Here is an 18,905-nt window from a genome sequence, read left to right on the forward strand (position 1 = left end):
TCAATTCCAGGGTTATTGGAGCTCAGACAGTGGCTCCTGAATAGAGATGGAAAATAAACTTAAAAGTGGAAGCTATTGAAACAATGGACCTTCTTCCATTTACAGCAGAGTGGATGACTTTCTGGTCGAGTCAGGGTCTCCCTGCTTGTTGGGAGCATGGAAGGGAGCCAATGGAGGAAGCTAAAGCTTTCTTTGTATTGGAGAGCTTCTGTAGCGTGGTATTCAGAGGTAGTAAGTCTCCAGCTATTTCCGGCACAGGTGACAATATGAAAAGTGAGGCATATTCATCTCTCATGTCTTTTCCACCCCAATAGAAGGACTGAGCCTAGTTTCACATTTTACCATGTGATCATTCTGCTCTGGTACTTCAAGATTCTGTGATCACGCTTAGCTGTGATTTGACAGTCTGTATACTAACATGTTGTCCTGTGTCATTTCAGCTCTCCAGGTCCTCAAGGAAGACCCAAGTCCCTCTGTCCAGCTGGTGGCAACGGAGGTCATAAGTGACATCTGTCCTGGCCGAGTGCTTGGGGACTGAAGCAGAACGGAGACAAACAGAAGAAGGCGCTCCAGTAGTATAAGGGCCCTACCGTCAATCAAACGTTAACCCCACCCTTGGCCCTCGTAAGCCTTGCCCACCGGTCACTGGAAGTCCCAAGCCATGAGGTATTACTTCCAGGGTCAAGGCGGACAAATGACCGGAAGCAAGGTGTGTCATGTGACCCCTCTAAGAACTCCTCCCATTGTCCTCTACCAATCGGGATGGGTTTCGCCCTGATAGGAACGCCCCAAGAGAAGATTTGACCAATCAGGGGGAGTTCCGGGGCAGGATGACCTGTCTGGAAGTGGTTCGTGTGACCCCTCTAAGAATTCCTCCCACCACCCTCTACCAATCAGGAGGGGTTTCAGCCACTGGAAACCACCCCGAGAGGAGGTTTGACCAATCATGGGGAGTTCCGGGGTGGGGTGATCTGTCTGGAAGTCGTTTGTGTGACCCCTCTAAGAATTCCTCCCACCGCCCTCTACCAGTCAGGAGGGGTTTCAGCCACTGGAAACCACCCCGAGAGGAGGTTTGACCAATCATGGGGAGTTCCGGGGTGGGGTGATCTGTCTGGGAGTGGTTTGTGTGACCCCTCTAAGAATTCCTCCCACCGCCCTCTACCAGTCAGGAGGGGTTTCAGCCACTGGAAACCACCCCGAGAGGAGGTTTGACCAATCATGGGGAGTTCCGGGGTGGGGTGATCTGTCTGGGAGTGGTTTGTGTGACCCCTCTAAGAATTCCTCCCACCGCCCTCTACCAATCAGGAGGGGTTTCAGCCACTGGGGACCACCCCGAGAGGAGATTTGACCAACTGGGGGGAGTTCCGGGGTGGGGTGACCCGTCTGGAAGTGCTTCGTGTGACCCCTCTAAGAACTCCTCCCGCCACCTTCTACCAATCGCGATGGGTTTTGGCTGCAGAGGACCGCCCCGAGAAGAGATTTGACCAAAATGGGGCAGGTTCTCGGATTGGGTGAACCGTCCAGAAGAGGGTCATGTGACCCCTCTAAGAACTCCTCCCAACGCCCTCTGCCAATCAGAGTGCAGCACCATCACCCCATAAGTCCCAGCGCTGGGCAGAGGAAGCCATCTCTTACCAAGAAGACATGTTTTAGAAATTGTGGAAAGGCTGAGAGGAAACATGGACTCCTTTACCACCCCCGTGAGACCTTCAGATTTTGTTTTAGCTCCGAGGACCTTTGGAGTTGTGTGGAGAAAGCGCTACAGCAGTGACAGTTCCGAGGAGGGCCCTTTGACTCAACCGTTGATGGCTACGTCGGAACCTGACCCCAAAATCCAAACTTTTGTGAGGCACCCCAGTGAGTGTGACAGCCTCTCATTGTCCATGCCCTAAAGTTGGAAGGCGATTGTGGCTTGGGGGAGTCACAAGGTGAACGGGAAAGATGGCGCTCAGGTAAATGAATGATTAAGAAGCGACTGTCGATCATGGGGGTGTAATGGGGTTCGGAATCGACCTGGCATTGCATAAATCTGAAAACAGGCAGTGGGGTGCTTACACTGTTTTTTTCTGAAAATCTCTCAACAGCTCGACGATGCCTTTCTAGAGGCCTTTGAGAAGTTGCACATCGGTAGCCCTGTGGGAGTAAATCCATCGCGCATCAGCTGTTTTTGCTCCTGTCTGAGACCCAGATCTCAAGAGGAAAATCCAGAAATGGACAAAAATGGAAGAATGAACCAGCTCAGACTCCCTTATGGTAGGGGTCATGGCGTCCTTTGTTTCAGGCGGCTGTAAAAGATTGTGTTAAACCAGGCGATTAATAAAACTTATTTAAATGTGTGAGAATGAACGTGTCCCCCTCCATACTTGTGTTCATAAAAGACGGTCCCAGGAAGAGTCATGTCTCCACAGATGGCTCTGTTAAAGAAAATCTGTTAAACCCCCAGGAAAGTTGGGGGCTTTGACGGGGTCAATCTTCTTTTTCAAGTGGCCAAAAAGCATCATAAAACTTTAAATAGAAGACAGGTAGGAGCTTGGCTTTCACACCAGGATGCTTACACTTTACACAAACCAGCTCGAATACGTTTTAAAAGAACCAAGACCGTTCTTTCAGACGTGGACGCGCAATGGCAGGCAGATTTGGTCCGTATGCACTGATTCTCCAAACACAACAGCGGTTTTAAGTACTTCTTAACAGTGATAGACGTTCTATCGAAATATGCCTGGGCCTTAGGCCTAAAAGACAAGATGAGTGGTGAGGTATCCAAGGCCTTTAAAGCTATTTTTAGCCAAGGTCACCTGCCTCAAAAATGACAAACTAATCGGTGGAAAGAATTTTGAAACAGACCTTTTAGCAGATTGTTGAAACGGCACAGCGTTAACGCTTTTTGTTACTGATAATGAAGTCAAAGCAGGGGTTGTGGAGCGATTTAACAGAACTTGAAAAAGATGCGGAGGATGTGGCGATATTTTACAGCCCATAACGCCTTTCGCCACCTTGACCTGTTACCTGACTTTATGAAGAGTTACAACCAGAGCTTTTACTGAACTCTACGTCCCAGACCCGCTGATGTTAACCCTTCCAATTCTCTGAAGATATGGAAACTGGTTGATAGAGATGGTTTTAAAATAAAACCGGTTGTTGCCCCTTTTAGAAAAGGCAACCACGTGAGACTCTCTAAAACCAAAGGAGCTTTTGAAAAAGGTTGTGAACAGACGTTTACCAATGAGATATTTATAGTGGATGAAGCCTTAACCAGGAGCCAGAGACCTGTATACCGGTTAAAAGATTACGAGGGTGAGACAGTTACTGGATCTTGTTACCCTGAAGATTTACAAAAAGTAAACCCCAAAGGAGACAGGATTTGCCGGATCGAAAAAGTTCTAGCGGAGAAAGGAAAAGGGAGAAAAAAGCAGCTACTGGTGAAATGGTTTGCCGGGGGGACGGGGACGATAAGTTTACCAGCTGGGTGGAAGCTTCTCAATTCTGACGTTTAGACACGAACAAACAAAAAGATTCCTCCTGCAAAGACTGAGGGAGAGAAAAATGAGCGACGGCAGGTGTTACATGACTTTGCCCAGCAATGCCAGCTCTGCAGTTTTTCCTCAAAACACCAGCTCGAACTTTACAATACAGCTAATTAAGCCCTTGGGTCTCCCGGGTGCCTGGAAGGTGGGGTTAGTGGAAATACAACACCCGCACAGCTGGAACACTCTCCGTGAGGACACCCCTTTTGAAATCACCTTGGAAGATATGGCACAGAGTTTTATCCTACGACGAGGTTATTACTCGTCCATACCCGAATGATTGGATCATATGAACAGTACCGTGGCTCGTCCTCCCCCACCGCCTGAGGTGGTCATGAACTATGACCCTGTGGGTAGAAAAGTTAGCCTTGAATCCGCTGATTTTACTTTTATGTTTTCTTCCAGCAGGGAGCTAGCTAACATTCTAGGTTTGGGCCCCAAGCGCAGCGTCCAAAAATTCCCCTTCTGGGCAGACATCACAGGGGGGGTTAAGTCCTTGTATCTGCACACAGTTATTGTAGAACACCAGTTTGTGAGGGACTTTTCTGTTCCCCCGTTACGCTGTGTCCCTGTCTGAGGAAGGAACAATGAGTTTGTCACCATCACCTACGATAAACCTCATCACATTCCTGTCAGAAAACACCACATCGATACCATTACCATTGAAATAAAGACAGATCAGAACAGATACGTCTCATTTGTTGAATGGAGTGGATGTGAAAATTAAACTGACGCGCAGTAAAGACGCTTTCTGTTTTAATGGGCAGTGCAGCCAAAGGCTTTAAATTGCGCATTGTATCAGCATCGCTTTTTGTGAAGAAAGTACGGGTGGCCCTGAGCGTTTGTCTCGGGCACGCGGAGTCCCTGCTTACCACTAATGCTAAATATCCCGTAGACCGTGTGCGAATGAAAGTGTTTTGCATCCCCGTGGGCAGCAGGGTCAATAACCAGGAGAACCTGTTTTTTGGGACAGTTACCCAAAATGCTTGTCCTAGGGTTTGTCCTATGCCTTGAGTGGAAGTTACACTAAAAATCCCTTTCATTTTAAACATTATGATATTAATTTTGTGGCCTTGTATGTGGATGGTGAACAGATACCAACCAAGCCTCTGCAACCAGACTTGGAGGCAGGATGCTGCGTGAGAGAATACATGAATCTGGTACAGACGCTGGTAAACACATGACAGATCGTTCTCTGTTAATCGACCGTGAGAAGTTTCCACAGGGTTACATCTTGTTTGCCTTTGACCTGTCTCCCGACCAGGAATGCGCCGATGGCTGTTCCCTGATTAAAACCGGGAACCTGAGAGCAGAAATACGTTTTGGGAAGGCTTTAACCATCACCGTCAATCTGATCGTGCATGGGGTTTTTGACAACATCATAGAGAGAAATCAGAGGAGAGACGTTCTGCTTGACTATATGTGAACATGGACACCGTGCAGCTCTCGTGTGTCTTATCAAGGTGCCTTACACAAAAAAGAATTTCTTAGATGTGTTCCCTTGTGATTTGGCTCCCTGGCGACAAGCTGTCTCAGAGACCCCTAGGTTTGTATTACACATCCACACAACCAACCTGGTGAACACTGGCTCGCCTTGTGTCTGGCGGAGCGTAGCGTGGAGAGCTTTTAGACTCATACGGGCACCCCCCGAAGAGCATGTTGTTTCCTAAAAGCATTATGAAATTTTTAAACAAAAATGCCACAGGCATTGTGTTTCACAACAGACAATTACAAGACCCCCGCTCTGTCGCCTGCGACTATCACCGAGTGTTTTTCTTACATCATCAGAGCAAGTGTTTATCTTTTGACCGGATTTTAAAATTGTATTCTAACGACTTAGTGCAAAACGACTGGATGGTGATGAATTTTGTAAAAAATACATTTAAATTCTTGGGCATGCCTAGCCTTGCTCAAAATGTGTTTCAACAAGCCCAGACATGTGTATCTTGCAATGCTTTTTATAGCCAGGTTATCCAATATTCTCAGGCATAACAGACAATGTTTTGTTTGGCATTATCCAACACATTTTTTATAAAGTAACTTTTCCCACAGTTGCTAGGCCCCGCGAGAATTGCAGAAAAGGGGTGTTTCCACCTCATATTCATTTTAAAATCCGTAGGGCAGGGTTTTAAACCCTTCTCCTAGGACCCTCTTGTTCTAAATGACTTTCTGTGTTTTCTAAGGGTTTTGGTCTCTATTTACCACTGATTTTTGTTCCTTACGATAGAGGGCTGCTGCACCTCTCTCTTTTTTGAGGTGTTTTCTCGCAGGCCCGTGTAATAGTCCAGGACTAGATCTTTCAAACTGTCAAAGTTGATCTTTTGACAGTTTGCCAAGTTCAGGGTAATTCCTTTGACTTTCATACAGGCTTTTCCTCCCGACAGCTTATACCCGTCTGTTTTCGGGCCTGCCGACACAAACTCGGTGATGTGTTGATCTGGCGGGATCTCACTCGTAAGGGAATTTAGAAAGAGTTTAGCGATTTGGCATTTAGCGGGGTTAAACCTGATCTCGTGTTGGCACAAACGCATGCCTTCTTCCTGGTAGAAATCGTTCATGTCCTTATTTTGTTTTTCTTCGTCTGTGCACCAGCTGGGGTACCCTGAAGCCTCTTGTTTCTGGTGGAGGTGTCATTTGATGAAGTCTTTTCAGAGTACATCAGATTTTTCATTAGAAAGCCAGATTTCATATATTTTTGCCACCGCGTACCCCTTCGCTATGGCCGTGTTCAATTCCACCGTGCACCAAGTCCCCAGGATGGCCCTCTCCTCGTCAGTATGGATACACATCTCCCGCTGCTCGGTTTCCGCACAGGTTCGGCATAGCGGGAACATAAGCTTGCCACCCACTCTGACAGGTAACAATGGGGAAAAGAAGCCTTGTGTGGGGTACACTTTAACTTTTGCAATTCCAAAATAATTTGCAAGGGGTCCAAATTTGTCATAAACTATATCAGAGTGTTCGAGAGGGTATTCTTTGGTTTTCTTTACAAAAGGGTAGAAGCTGGTAAAATCATAAGAGTGGATTTCTTCCCTGGAGTTAAGTTTGTAATATAGGTGCATAGCGTTTGTCCTTCCCCCAAAAAGAGCATCCCTAGGCACGAGAGGCTAGGGCAACTGGGCTCAGTTTAAAAAACCTGCAAGCTCTCTGTCTGTTTCTTTCATCACTTCCCACTCTTGCTCCCAAAGAGTCCTCACTACAAAACCAAGTTGTTTCAGATAGTCGGTCTTGAGCTGCGTCTTGTAATAAAGAAACCCAAAAGTTGTCCCCGTCATAGGGTTTTGTGCTTTTTCACAATGACAGGTGGCACAAGCGTGGAAAAGAACACCCGTTAAACTCTAAGGCTGTGTGTACCCTGTCAACACTGGCATAACCGTCTAAAGAGTAGGAGCCTACCTGTAGTTCCCCACCCTGTAAAGCATGCCCTATTTGTATAGTTTCTTTGTGAGAGGTATACAACAGCCACTGAACAGATGGGGTCGAATATCTTTTTCCTGCCTGTGATCATTGTCTGGAGGGAGAAGAGCTACCGTGTTAGGCTCCAAAAACATAAACCTGTACATAGCCATGCAGACAGATGCCAGTGTTATGTACCAGAATGGATCTATACACAGTTTTATCTCGGTGAATTTACCAGGTTCTCTCTCTACTAGATCTCCCTTCTCCATCTTTTTCATAATCTCTTTTCTGTAGAGGATACAAGGCTGTCTCAAAATTTTGACATCCTGCTGACAGTAATACACGAGCTCTTTCTGCAAGTCAAACGTCTCCTACCTGTGGGCCTGCTACCAGTCGAGAAACTCTGCTTTTTCCCTGGGCATCATGCTTTCTACACCATAGTGCTCCACACCGGGCATAGGCCCCACGTCGTTTTGATTTTCTAAAGTGTTCAAAAAATGTGGAAAATACCCTTTGCACCCTTCAGACCCCATCACCTGCGGGAGCTTACCAAGCTTCATGGGCAAGAAGTTTAAAGAGTCTATAAAACGAATGCCCAGGACCTTACACACATTACTTTACTACCCTGAGTGATCAGTTCTAGGCACATCTTTTCCTTCAGTAACTGTCTAATGATGAAGTATGCATCGTAACCTTTGGAATTGTGCTCCTGGAATGTGTAGACCCGGAACTCTTTGCCAATAAAGGTCTGAACAAACATAGAAAGACACTCATCACCCTTAAATTCCCAGGACTTTTCCGGCTTGAGGGACATAGCAAAAATGTAATTGGGAGTGTGCAACCCAGTCTCCTATGTGTATTCAGAATCATAACAAATACACTTTTCTGAGGATTCGGGCTTTCTAAGGCTGTCCATAAAACCGAGGTGACCGTCTACATCACCAGCGATCAAAGCCTGACCCCGCTTATAGCGCCTCCCTTTACACCTGTGCCGCTTGTCCACGTAAGACTGACCCTTATCGCACAACGTTTTAGACAGGCATTCAACTTGTTCTGTCGATGCCCAGTCGATGTGTCTGTCTAAACTCTCTCTGGACTGACAATACAGTCTACAGCGAGTAGACCTCAGCTGCACATCCACGCTGTCTGAGCATGTTATGCTCAAGCAGAGGCAGCAGCTGGACCTGCAAGAGTGGCCGTGACTGTGCACCGTGGGGCAAAACTCACCGTAATTTTTTGCTCCAAACAACTTTTTCACAACCAGAACCCCCTAGTAATGCTCATCGTGCAACAGGATGAAATAAGTCTTGGGGTAAACTGCCCCCCCCCCGTTTTAAAAAAGCCCCTTTCGCCGCATACAGCACCACCTGTATGTTGACTCCTAAATGCTGTTCAGGCATTGCTACGTCACTGAGCATAATCTTTTTTTCATCTGACCAGCCCAGTTTCTCATGCAACTTTCTCGCCCCCGCTAACGATTCCGCGTCCGTAGGTTTATGGTCAGACATGATAGCCAAGAGTCCACGCGCAAAACACAGATGGGTACCCGTGTAAGTCAGGTCTACTAAACATTGTCTCTTTTTTATGGATGATTTGACTACTGAGGATAGAATTTAAAACTCTGTGAGCGGTCCCCACCCCTGTTTTTTTACAAATGTCACAACGAGGTGCAATGTCCCATTGACATGCAACTCTATTGCTCTGTGGCAGCTTTGAGGTCTGATTGAAGAAATCCTCAGCAGACAGCTCATCCCTAGTTCTTCAGACCAAAAATAACGGCTTAGTTAAATTACAGCTCTCTAAATGTAACTGAACATAATCATCAGGGCCTACCCTACCATTAACGTCATCGAGAACTAACTGTATCCCCCTGTGTATGGCTTCAACAACCTGCTGAGCTGAATTTATTCGCTCAAGATTGACAAAATGAAATTCCTCACAATACACCGACCCCCCAAATCTAGGTAATTCACGTTGCCAACTTCTCACTCTCTCCATACACACCTCTGCATTTTCAGGGTTACTTGGGGGTTCCTCTCCGGGACCATCAGCGGCATCTTCTACATCAGATGCTATTTGAGAGTCAGACTCCGAGGCGCCTCCGTGAGGGTCATCGGGAGAAGATGGGGACCCATCATTCTAGAGAGCCCTCTGGGGAATTTTCTAAACCAGACTCTGTGTGAGAGTCTGATTCCACCTCCCCATTTTCAGACATGCCAGTTTGAGAGCCTCCAGTCGAGGGCATCTCTTTTTGTCCCCCCTCCCCATTACCTCTTTAGCTCTTTTTAAAATTTTTACAGTGATCCTGGCCTGGAACTTTTTGGCAGCCATTTGTTTGTCCACCAAGCGCTATCCCCCCTTTTGTTTACACCTGAGCTGATGTGTATCCTTGCGGGTGCCCCTTTCCACGACTAGTCACGCCTGCGCAGAGCCAAAAATTGAAATATTTTTCAAAAAGTCACCCACCAAAGCTTTTGCTTTGTTGATGTGCTTTCCAGCCCTCCATTCTTTTAGACCCCCTGAAGATACACCATTCACCGGTATTCTGAACGAAGCATCATATTTTCCCCAAACCATTTTTAGAATACCGTTCTTTTAGAACCCCCGAGGATACAACGTCCCTCAGTCTTCTGAACGAAGCATCGTAGGTGGGCGTTTTCACTCACGGTTTTCTCAGGGCTTGGTGTGGAGGTGGCCGCTGAGGAACTGGCGTTGTGTTTGCGTGGTTGGTTTTCACCAGAGTTTTTTGTTTTGTCCTTGGCTTTGACATAATTGAGGTTTGGACTGCCCTGATGCTTCATCTGCACTCTTGTGCTGTTTTGAGTTGTTAAAGGTCTCAAAGCAGATTTCTGGTTCTTTGGCTGGTCTGGTGGAGGTGTCCCTGTAGCTTTGACTACAGCATTGTCAGGAGAACTGCACATACCCGATTAGGGGGGAAGGGACATATTACAAAACTTAACTTTACCATCTTTCTCACCCACACCGATGTATTTCCTTAAAATACAAAACCTCATAACCTCACAAACACAATATATTTACTGGGCTTCATCCATCCATCTGGGGAATTTTTCTTTTCAGCTGTCTCTTTTCTTTTTCTTTTAAGCTTGTTTACCCTCTGATCTAAGGGTCTCTCTTGTTTTCACCGTACGGTGGAGCAGACAATATTATGATGATGATGATGATTGATTATTATTATAAATCACATGAAACTGTCTTGTAAAGTTAAAAATAAAATATTCATTAGGGTGTTTTTCTATTTAAAAAGTCAGAGCTTTCAAACAAAATAATCCATTTCAGGCTGCACAACAAACAGGAGTTTTGAGTTTATTTCTACCACTTTAAAACAAAAAACAACAAACCCGCAAACATTTTTTTTAAATACACCTCATTTTGCAAAATAAAAACCAAACTGCTTTTAAAATCAACTTTTAAAATCCAGTTTAAAACACATTTTGCACAGTAAAAAAACACCCTGTTAGTTTGAAACACACCATTACTATCAGTTTGCAGCCATATACTTTAAAAAAAAAAAACACCTATGTTTTTTTTACACACAGAGAGAGAGAGAGTTTAAAACACAAAAAGAAAAGGAGTACTTGCGGCACCTTAGCGACTAACCAATTTATTTGAGCATAAGCTTTCGTGAGCTACAGCTCACTTCATCGGATGCATACTGTGGAAAATACAGAAGATGTTTTTATACACACAAACCATGAAAAAATGAGTGTTTATCACTACAAAGGGTTTTCTCTCCCCACACCCTACTCTCCTGCTGGTAATAGCTTATCTAAAGTGATCACTCTCCTTACAATGTGTATGATAATCAAGGTGGGCCATTTCCAGCACAAATCCACGTTTTCTCCCTCCCCCCCCCCAAAGAAAAACAAACCCACTCTCCTGTTGGTAATAGCTTATCTAAAGTGATCACTTACATTGTAAGGAAACCTGGATTTGTGCTGGAAATGGCCCACCTTGATTATTAATGTGTGTGGTGGGGTTTTTTGGTTGGTTGTTTTGGGTTTTTTTGGTAAATATAGTATTTTAAACTTTTAATGGCTTTGAATTGCTAGAAAGAGTGACCCATAGCATTCAAACCACTCCTGGGTCATATTTAAACTGTCCAGTAGAGTTCTGACAGTTCCTGGGTCCTTTAAACTGTCCAGTAGAGTTCTGCCAGTTCCTGGGTCCTTTTAAACTGTCCAGTAGAGTTCTGCCAACTCCAGGGATTATATTTAAACTGCCCAATAGCATCTGCGAATTCCTGAGGTTTTATTTCATTTCATATTAATCCGAACTCACCCACCCACCTCCCTTACTATGGGTGCACACCCATCAAATTTATCCCTATAGCAACAAGGGTAAGGAATCACAGTTACCTTCACGATTCAGTGGGGGTGTGGTTAAAACCATTCAGTTCAACAGGATGAGTCAACTCTGTTGTACTCAAACACATGTCTGAACCATCCCTCTTTTGTTTTCGTGTTGTAAGCAGAGGCGGGATGAGCTCTACCCTGACATCTGGTGGTGAGTTGTGGAAAAGGACTTCAGGAGCTGATCTCGTTTGCACAGGCACGCCCACCCCGCCTAGCATGAGCCCACAGGAGCCCAAACGGTCACTTTGGCGGCTGTGGGATCCCCAGTGTCTCTGTTATTGGGGCAGGAAGAATAAAGTGTCGTTATCCTGATTATGTGAACCAAGGACAGTGGAACTGTACTTGGCCTTTTATGACGGAGGGACTCGCCATCAACTAAGTAGCACTCGCTAGGCAAGGGACAAGGATTCCAAAACCCAGTGAATTGAGAGAGTTTGAGGATGGAGGTTTGTGCCTAGTGGTGTGAGCCCCCTTCTGAGGGCCCTAAACACCAATTGCACCTTCTCTCCATTATGTAATATCAGAGAGAATTTTGATTCTATTAGGAGTTTGGTTACAGACTGCAGAGCTGAATTCACTTTGGGTTCATGGTGTCCCAGCTCTGAGGCCCCCTACTACTTAACACAGTATTCAGTGATTTCAACTTGTCGTAGGGGAGCTTCAGTGCCCCAATGGTGGGGGCTTAACCTGGTTTTGCATTGTGTTACTGGAATGGAACTCCTAGATACTGAACCTAGACCCTGTTGTTGCGAACTCTGATGGGCAGAAGGGTTACACTGTAAACACATCTTTAGGATTTGTTCCCCTCCCACTTCACAGCTTGTTGCTGTAAATGGGTCTCTTTTACACAAAGACACAAGAGCTAGGTTCTCACAAACCATTTGTTTTTTCAATTTAAAAGTCATACAGCTTCTTGAAAACAAACCTAGATCTCCATTAAAACTTTTAGCTCACTTAAGGGCCAGAGACCTTCTAACAGAAACACAGATAATCACAAAGCCCTTTTCATTCGATTTTTTAAAATGTACAGCGACCAAGTTTGATATTGCATGTTTGTCCCCTCATCATTCTCTCAATTAATCCTTTTAGATTTCTTACAAATAGTCTTTTTCTTAAGCAGGGTTCTGTCAGTTTTTGTGTGGACCAGACGGTCAATGTAACGCTGTAAGCAGGCATCTTCCAGTTTGGACATTTTCTTTAAAACAGGGTCAGGGTCTCCACTGAATTGCACAGCATTTCTCAAGGTCACCGCTTGCGCTAAATGTTCTTGGGTTAGGCACAGATGTTGCATAACATAACCTATGGCAATAATAGTGTTCAATAAGCTTTCCAAACACAACTCAGCACACAGGCCCCAGAGCTTGCAGTTTCTATCCATTGAAGTCCAAGTCACACAGGCATGGTGCCATTGGGCTGGGGCATTTATGACACAGCCCTCACCATTTTCAAAAAGCTTTTCCCTAAGACAGTGATGAAGAACAGCATAAACAGCAACGTGTACAATAGTCCGCATAACAGTTTTACGCTCGTGACGTGGCACTGGCTCAGCGAGTTCCATGCCAAGCCTCTCCTAAACTCCTCATAGCCGTCCTCCTCGGAGTCATCTTCAACAATTTCTAGTGGCGTTGAGCAAAAACAAGGCGGGCCTGGTTCACCTTCGCTGTTTGATGCAACGCCGTCCAGGGCCTCCGGGTCCTCTAGAAAGGCATCGTCAAGCTGTCGAGAGATTTTCAGACAAGAAACAAGCGTAAGTTCCCACTGCTTGTTTTTAGATTTACACAACCCCTGGTTCCTAACCCCATTACACCCAATCATCGACCGTCGCTTCTGAATCATTCATTTACCTGAGCTACATCTTTTCCATTCACCTTGTCTGCCAGTGCCTCCCCCACGCCATGATGGCCTTCCTCCTCCAGGGTGGCGGATGACGAGAGGCCACCATGCTCATGGGGGTGTCTCATGAGCAGTTGGGCTTCAGGGTCGGATTCTGGCATATCCATCAATGGCTGGGCCAAAGGAATCCCCTTGGCTTCTCTCTCATCCTCTTCAGAACTGTCACTGCTGTAGCACTTTCTCCACACAACTCCAAAGGTCCTCGGGGCTAAAACAAAGTCTGAAGGTCTCACAGGGGTGGTAAAGGAGTCCACGTTTCCTCTCAGCCTTTCCACAATTTCTAAAACACGTCTTCTTGGTAAGAGATGGCCTCCTCTTCCCAGCGCTGGGACTTATGAGGTGATGGTGCTGCACTCTGATTGGCAGAGGACGTTGGAAGGGGTCCTTAGAGGGGTCACACGACCCTCTTCTGGGCGGTTGACCCCGTCCCAGAACCCACCCTATTTTGGTCGAATCTCCTTTTGGGGCTGTCCTCTGTGGCCAAAACCCATCGCGATTGGTAGAGGGTGGTGGGAGGAGTTCTTAGAGGGGTCACACGAGCCACTTCCTGACGGGTCACCCCGCCCCAGAATTCCCCCCAATTGGACAAATCTCCTCTCGGGGTGGTCCCCAGCGGCTGAAACCCTTCCTGATTGGTATAGGGCAGTGGGAGGAGTTCTTAGAGGGGTCACACAAACCCCGGAACTCCCCCTGATTGGTCAAATCTTCTCTCGAGTCGTTCCTGTCAGGGCAAAATCCATCCTGATCAGCAGAGGACAGTGGGAGGAGTTCTTACAGGGGTCACATGACACACCTTGTGTCCGCCTTGACCCTGGAAGTAATACTCCCATGAGGTGGGACTTCCAGTGACCTGTGTGCAGGGCTTACAGGGTCAAGGGGTGGGGTTAACGTTTGATTGATGGTAGGGCCTTTATACTACTCGCTCCTGCGACCCAAAATTGGAACAAGAGAGACTATAATACTGGAGAGAAAGAAAGGAATGTTTTGAATGTTTTAAATCCTTGTACTGTGCTGTAAATTCTTTTCCCCAAATTCATTCAAAACATTCATTTGTATTTTTTATTTTTCTATTTATTTTGTTGTTTTATAGCATGATACAGCAACTATAATACTGGCCAGTATTATACTTTTATAAATAGAATACAACAACCATAATACTGGCCCGTATTAGCCATTCTCCTACTGCTCAGATGCTGGAAGGGAGAGAAGGATCAGGCCCTGTAAAGTAGGCTGGGTTGATTTTTTATGACTCGAAGTGTTTTTATTACACATCAGGACATCTAGTCATTCTGATTTAATTGGGGATTGGTCCTGCTTTTGAGCAGGGGGTTGGACTAGATGACCTCCTGAGGTCCCTTCCAACCCTGATATTCTATGATTCTATGCAGCCTCTGGACAAGCTCAGTGATAAGCATGTACATTACACTGCTTGCTCAGGGGTCATTACTATAGAAACAGCCAAGTACTGGCCCAGATCCTCAAATACACCTGAGCTTTAGACTCTGGGTTGTTCTAACCTACTCTGTCTTGTAACAGCCATTGCTGTACGGGAGATTGCTGTAGCACCGGGGTCGGTAACGTTTGGCACGCAGCCCCCCAGGGTAAGCCCCCTGGTGGGCCGGGCCAGTTTCTTTACCGGCCGCGTCCGCAGGTTTGGCCGACCGCGGATCCCACTGGCCGCGGTTCCCCACTGCAGGCCAACGAGGGCTGCAGAAAGCCGTGGCCAGCACATCCCTCGCCCCGCGCTGCTTCTCGCAGTAAAACAGAAGGTTTATTAGATGACAGGAACATGGTCTAATACAGAGCTTGTAGAGGCAAAGAACTGGACCCTTCAGCTGGGGGGTCCATTTTGGGGGGCAGTGAGCCAGACAACCACGTCTGCCCTTCACTCCGTGTCCCAGCCAGCCCCAAACTGAAACTCCCTCCAGCCCCTCCTCCTCTGGGCTTTGTCCCTTTACCCGGCCAGGAGGGCACCTGATTCCTTTGTTCTCCAACCCCTTTAGCTCTCACCTTGCAGGGGGGAAGGGCCCAGGTCATCAGTTGCCAGGAAACAGGGTGTCGGCCATTCTCTGTGTCCAGACCCCTGCACACACCTGCCCTCTAGGGATCTGCAACGATCATACACCCTTACCCCACCACCTAGATACTTAAGAACTGCCTAGGGGAAACCGAGCAACCACGCACTATTCAGAGGAAACATTAAGAACAGTCCCCCTTCGTCACACTGGGTATGAGATCTTGCTGTTTGTGCAGGGAGCTGGGAGCCCCAGGGCGCCCTGTTTAACCCTGGGACTTGGTGCCTCTCCACGAGGCCCTGCAATGAGTGTTGGACTGAAACCCAGCCAGCTTGGTTTACATCCGGCCCACAACAGCGTCAGATGGAGCGAACGGGCCAAAGTGAAAGCAGAGCCTCTCCCCAAGCCTCTGGGAAAGACCGACCTGCCTTGCGGGGCAGGTGTGCAATTCCTAGCTTCTCCCTCCCTCCTGCCTGCTGTTAACGGGAGGCAAACAGAGACTGCAATAAACCCCTCTGGTAGGAACGAGCCTGCGCCGCTGGGGAACGGAGCCACCCGGAGCAGATTAAAAGCCCTAGTCCCAGAGCCAGGGCAAGCGCTCTCCTCTGGACAGCGGTTGGGGACGTCATACAGGGCGGCTTTCGGGCCCAGGGTTCTCATCCTGGCGCTTCAGCTGCTAGTTACCTAGGGCCTCCTCTTCTGCAGCGCTGAGTCCCACAGCTGCACTGAAGTCACTGGGGCAGATCCACTGCTCGTGTCAGTGACCACGGCTCCAGGAACGGGGCTGGAGAATGTGCTGTGCCCCTGAACAGGGCTGGGACAAACTGCCCCAGCCGAGGTCTGCCCCGGTGGGAGCTGTGGGGAGCCCAGTGTACTGGAAGCTGCTGCTGTCCTGGGGTTTGTGATGAAGAATGTGGGGTGACGGGGGGGGGGCAATTCAGCAAAAACAGCTCCTTTCGATTTCCTCCCAGCCACCCCAGCATGCCTGGGGACTGCCCTCCCCAATCAATCAAAGCCCAAGTCGGGGATCTGAAGCTCGACATGAAGTTACTCCTCCGCCAGCTGATGTAACCCACGCACCTTCTGGGTGTGGTGTTGTGTCCCATCGAGTGGCACCAAGACCATTCGAGAGAGAGATAAGATGAGTCTGCTCTGCAGCCATCGCTAACAGCCAGGGGGCTTTTAGCTCATGCAATAGAGTCATGCACTAAGCTCCAGAGGCCCCAGGTTTGATCCCCACCCGCCGATGACCAGGGTCTGTGGGAGTGACGCTGGCGTGGCTGGCAAGGGGCAGCAGGAAGGGTTTCCACTGAGCGTTAAGGGAAAGGAACTTGCTGGCTGTGGCACGGTGCAGCCGGCTGGTTGGTACACTGGGAAAGGAAGATGGAGAAGAGCTCCAGCCCTGGCTGCGTCCCCAGCTCTTGTCTTGGCCTTGTAAAAGGCTAACAGACATAGTGCGAGCTTTGAAAGCGAACACACCGTGTTCTGGGCCTGGAGCAGCGGCTGGGAAGTGTTCCCAATCAACAACCGCCCCGGGATCCCTGTAATCCGCACCAGAGTGCAGGGGGAGGGGAGGGAGCTGGAGGGCCTTTGAAAACACAGACAGCTTGATGCCAGCCTTCCCTGGCTGCATGAAGCTATTCCTCCAGAACCATGCCACCAAGGGCCCAGTCCTGCAGCGGGACAGCCGGAGGGTTGGTGTCGCTATCCTCCTGTTCTACAGAGGGGGAAACTGAGGCACAGAGCTGGGCCACGTCAGGGCGCGGCTGGGGATGGAGCCTGTCAGATCCTCACGAGCTGCTGTGCGGCGCTAGCCCTTGTGTCTGTGCCAGGTATAAACCCAGGCCCCTTGTGCAGGCCCAGCCGTCCGTCCCCTGGCGGGCAGCAGGGCCCATGCGGGAGCCCCCACGCAGCCCCCCACCGCCCTCGGCTGCAAAGCAGCCGCAGCCCCACGGCTGGCCCAAAGGAAACACCTCCACGGTCTTTCCAGGTGCCACCCAGTCCCCCGGCGCCTGCAGGAAGGTTTGGGGTAATCACACACACGCTGGGTCTCCCAGCCACCAACGCTTTGCCCGGAGCCTGGCTCGGAGGGAAGCGCAGACTCAGTCCAGCCAGCCTTGACGTCCCTCTCCGCGGAGCTGGGAACGCCCCTGGAGCTGCCAGCCCGGTCCTGTCTACTCAGCGAACGGCTTGCTGCTGCTCTTTCCCGGGTCTCCTCCTCCCTCCCCAGCCCTGGAGCCAGACCAGCACCCACACACAGGCCTATTGTGCCCATGGCTGTACAGCGGCTGCAGGGCTGCAGCCATCACGTCCTGGACATATTCAAGGGGAGCCCGATGGGATTGGCCAGGCCAGGAGGGCATGAGCAAAGTGATGTAAAATCCAACGCCTGCCCAGATCTCTCCCTCCTGTTGCCTCTGCTCTTGCTTCCAGCCTTTGCTGAGCTGCTGGGAGACTGTGCACCTGTGACCAACTGGGAATGTTTGTAATATCTTTTATGAATCTGATGCGTGCCTCAGTTTCCCTATATATTTCCTGGCTTCTCTGGCAGGGGGTGAAGGGGAAGGATTCTCGGGGAAGGTAAGAGTCATGCCGGGGGTGGGGGGTGTCACCTCCCTGTCTTGGTGAAATGAAGAGAATCCAACACAGATCAGCCTGGGGGCCAGAAAGACCGTGCCGGCTCCAATGGCTCCTGGCTGGATGCTCCCAGCAGGGAATTGGAGCAGGGCCCCCTGCTCGAGAACACAGGGTTGGGAAGGTTTGAGCTGGGGAATGAGTGCGGGAAGCTGGGAGCTCTCGCCTGAGAACTGACCAAGGTCAGGCCGAGGCCTGGGCTACACGAGGCAATTGGGTCGGTGCCACTGTGTCGCTTGGGGGTATGGGAAAGGCGGAGTCACTGAAGCGGAGCAGCTGAAGTGGTTTACATGTAGACAGGCCCTGAGTGAGAGACCCGGAGCTGAAAACAGGTTTCTCTGCAGCTCGGCCAGGCTCTGGGCTGACCAGAACGGCCTCTTGCTTTAACCTTCAGTGGGCTGGGCTGCCCAGGCTGGGGTCCAGGTGCCTAAGAAACCCAACTGTTCTGGTCTCCAAAGCCACCCAGCCCGCAGTCCCGGCACCCTGGGGCCTTGTCTGCACTAGTCCCTCTTGCCTTGATGTTTCCCAGCAGCCAGCCCTGAGGGGTAGCTGGCACAGGCAGTGCTGTGGCACCCACCAGTGCACTAACCACCCCTCTGCTCTGGGCAGGGTGGGGTGACCCGGTGGTTATGCCAGCCCCCATCTGCACTCGGGGATCCCTCCAGCAGAGCCGAACTGGCAAAGGGTGTGAGCAGAGTCCCGTGGGGGGTGGGGGCGGGGGCTGAGCATAGCAACCCATCCAGGCTGGGTAGGGCTAGAGGGGAATGATGGTGCCAGCTCTGGGTTCATGTCCCTGCTCTGCCACAGACTCCCTGTGTGATCTTGGGTGAGTCACCCAGCCCCTCTGGGCCTCCATCCCCCTCTGCAATGGGGTGACAGCCCTGCCCAGCCCCACGTGCATGGGGGGCAGGATGCAGCAATGGTAGTGCTACAGTGGTGGGGGCCAGATACTCCTCCAAGAGAGGCGCTCCCCCGTCAGCCTCAACCCATTTACCCAGAGGCTGTGGAGACCTGCCAGGCGGGTGGGTGGTGGCCGGTCCGACGTTCTGCTCCCGAGCGTGGCTGAA

The 18,905-nt window shown here is 49.2% G+C and overlaps 1 protein-coding gene across 1 annotated transcript in view; it reads left to right on the forward strand.

Moving 5' to 3' along the window:
• Nucleotides 1-18,905, forward strand: part of LOC144277888 (syntaxin-binding protein 2-like) — a 58,404-nt gene that overhangs the window by 29,571 nt on the left and 9,928 nt on the right. The window lies entirely within an intron of this gene.

This window comes from Eretmochelys imbricata, chromosome 20 (genome assembly GCF_965152235.1).
Source record: "Eretmochelys imbricata isolate rEreImb1 chromosome 20, rEreImb1.hap1, whole genome shotgun sequence".
Classification (NCBI taxonomy): Eukaryota; Metazoa; Chordata; order Testudines; family Cheloniidae; genus Eretmochelys; species Eretmochelys imbricata.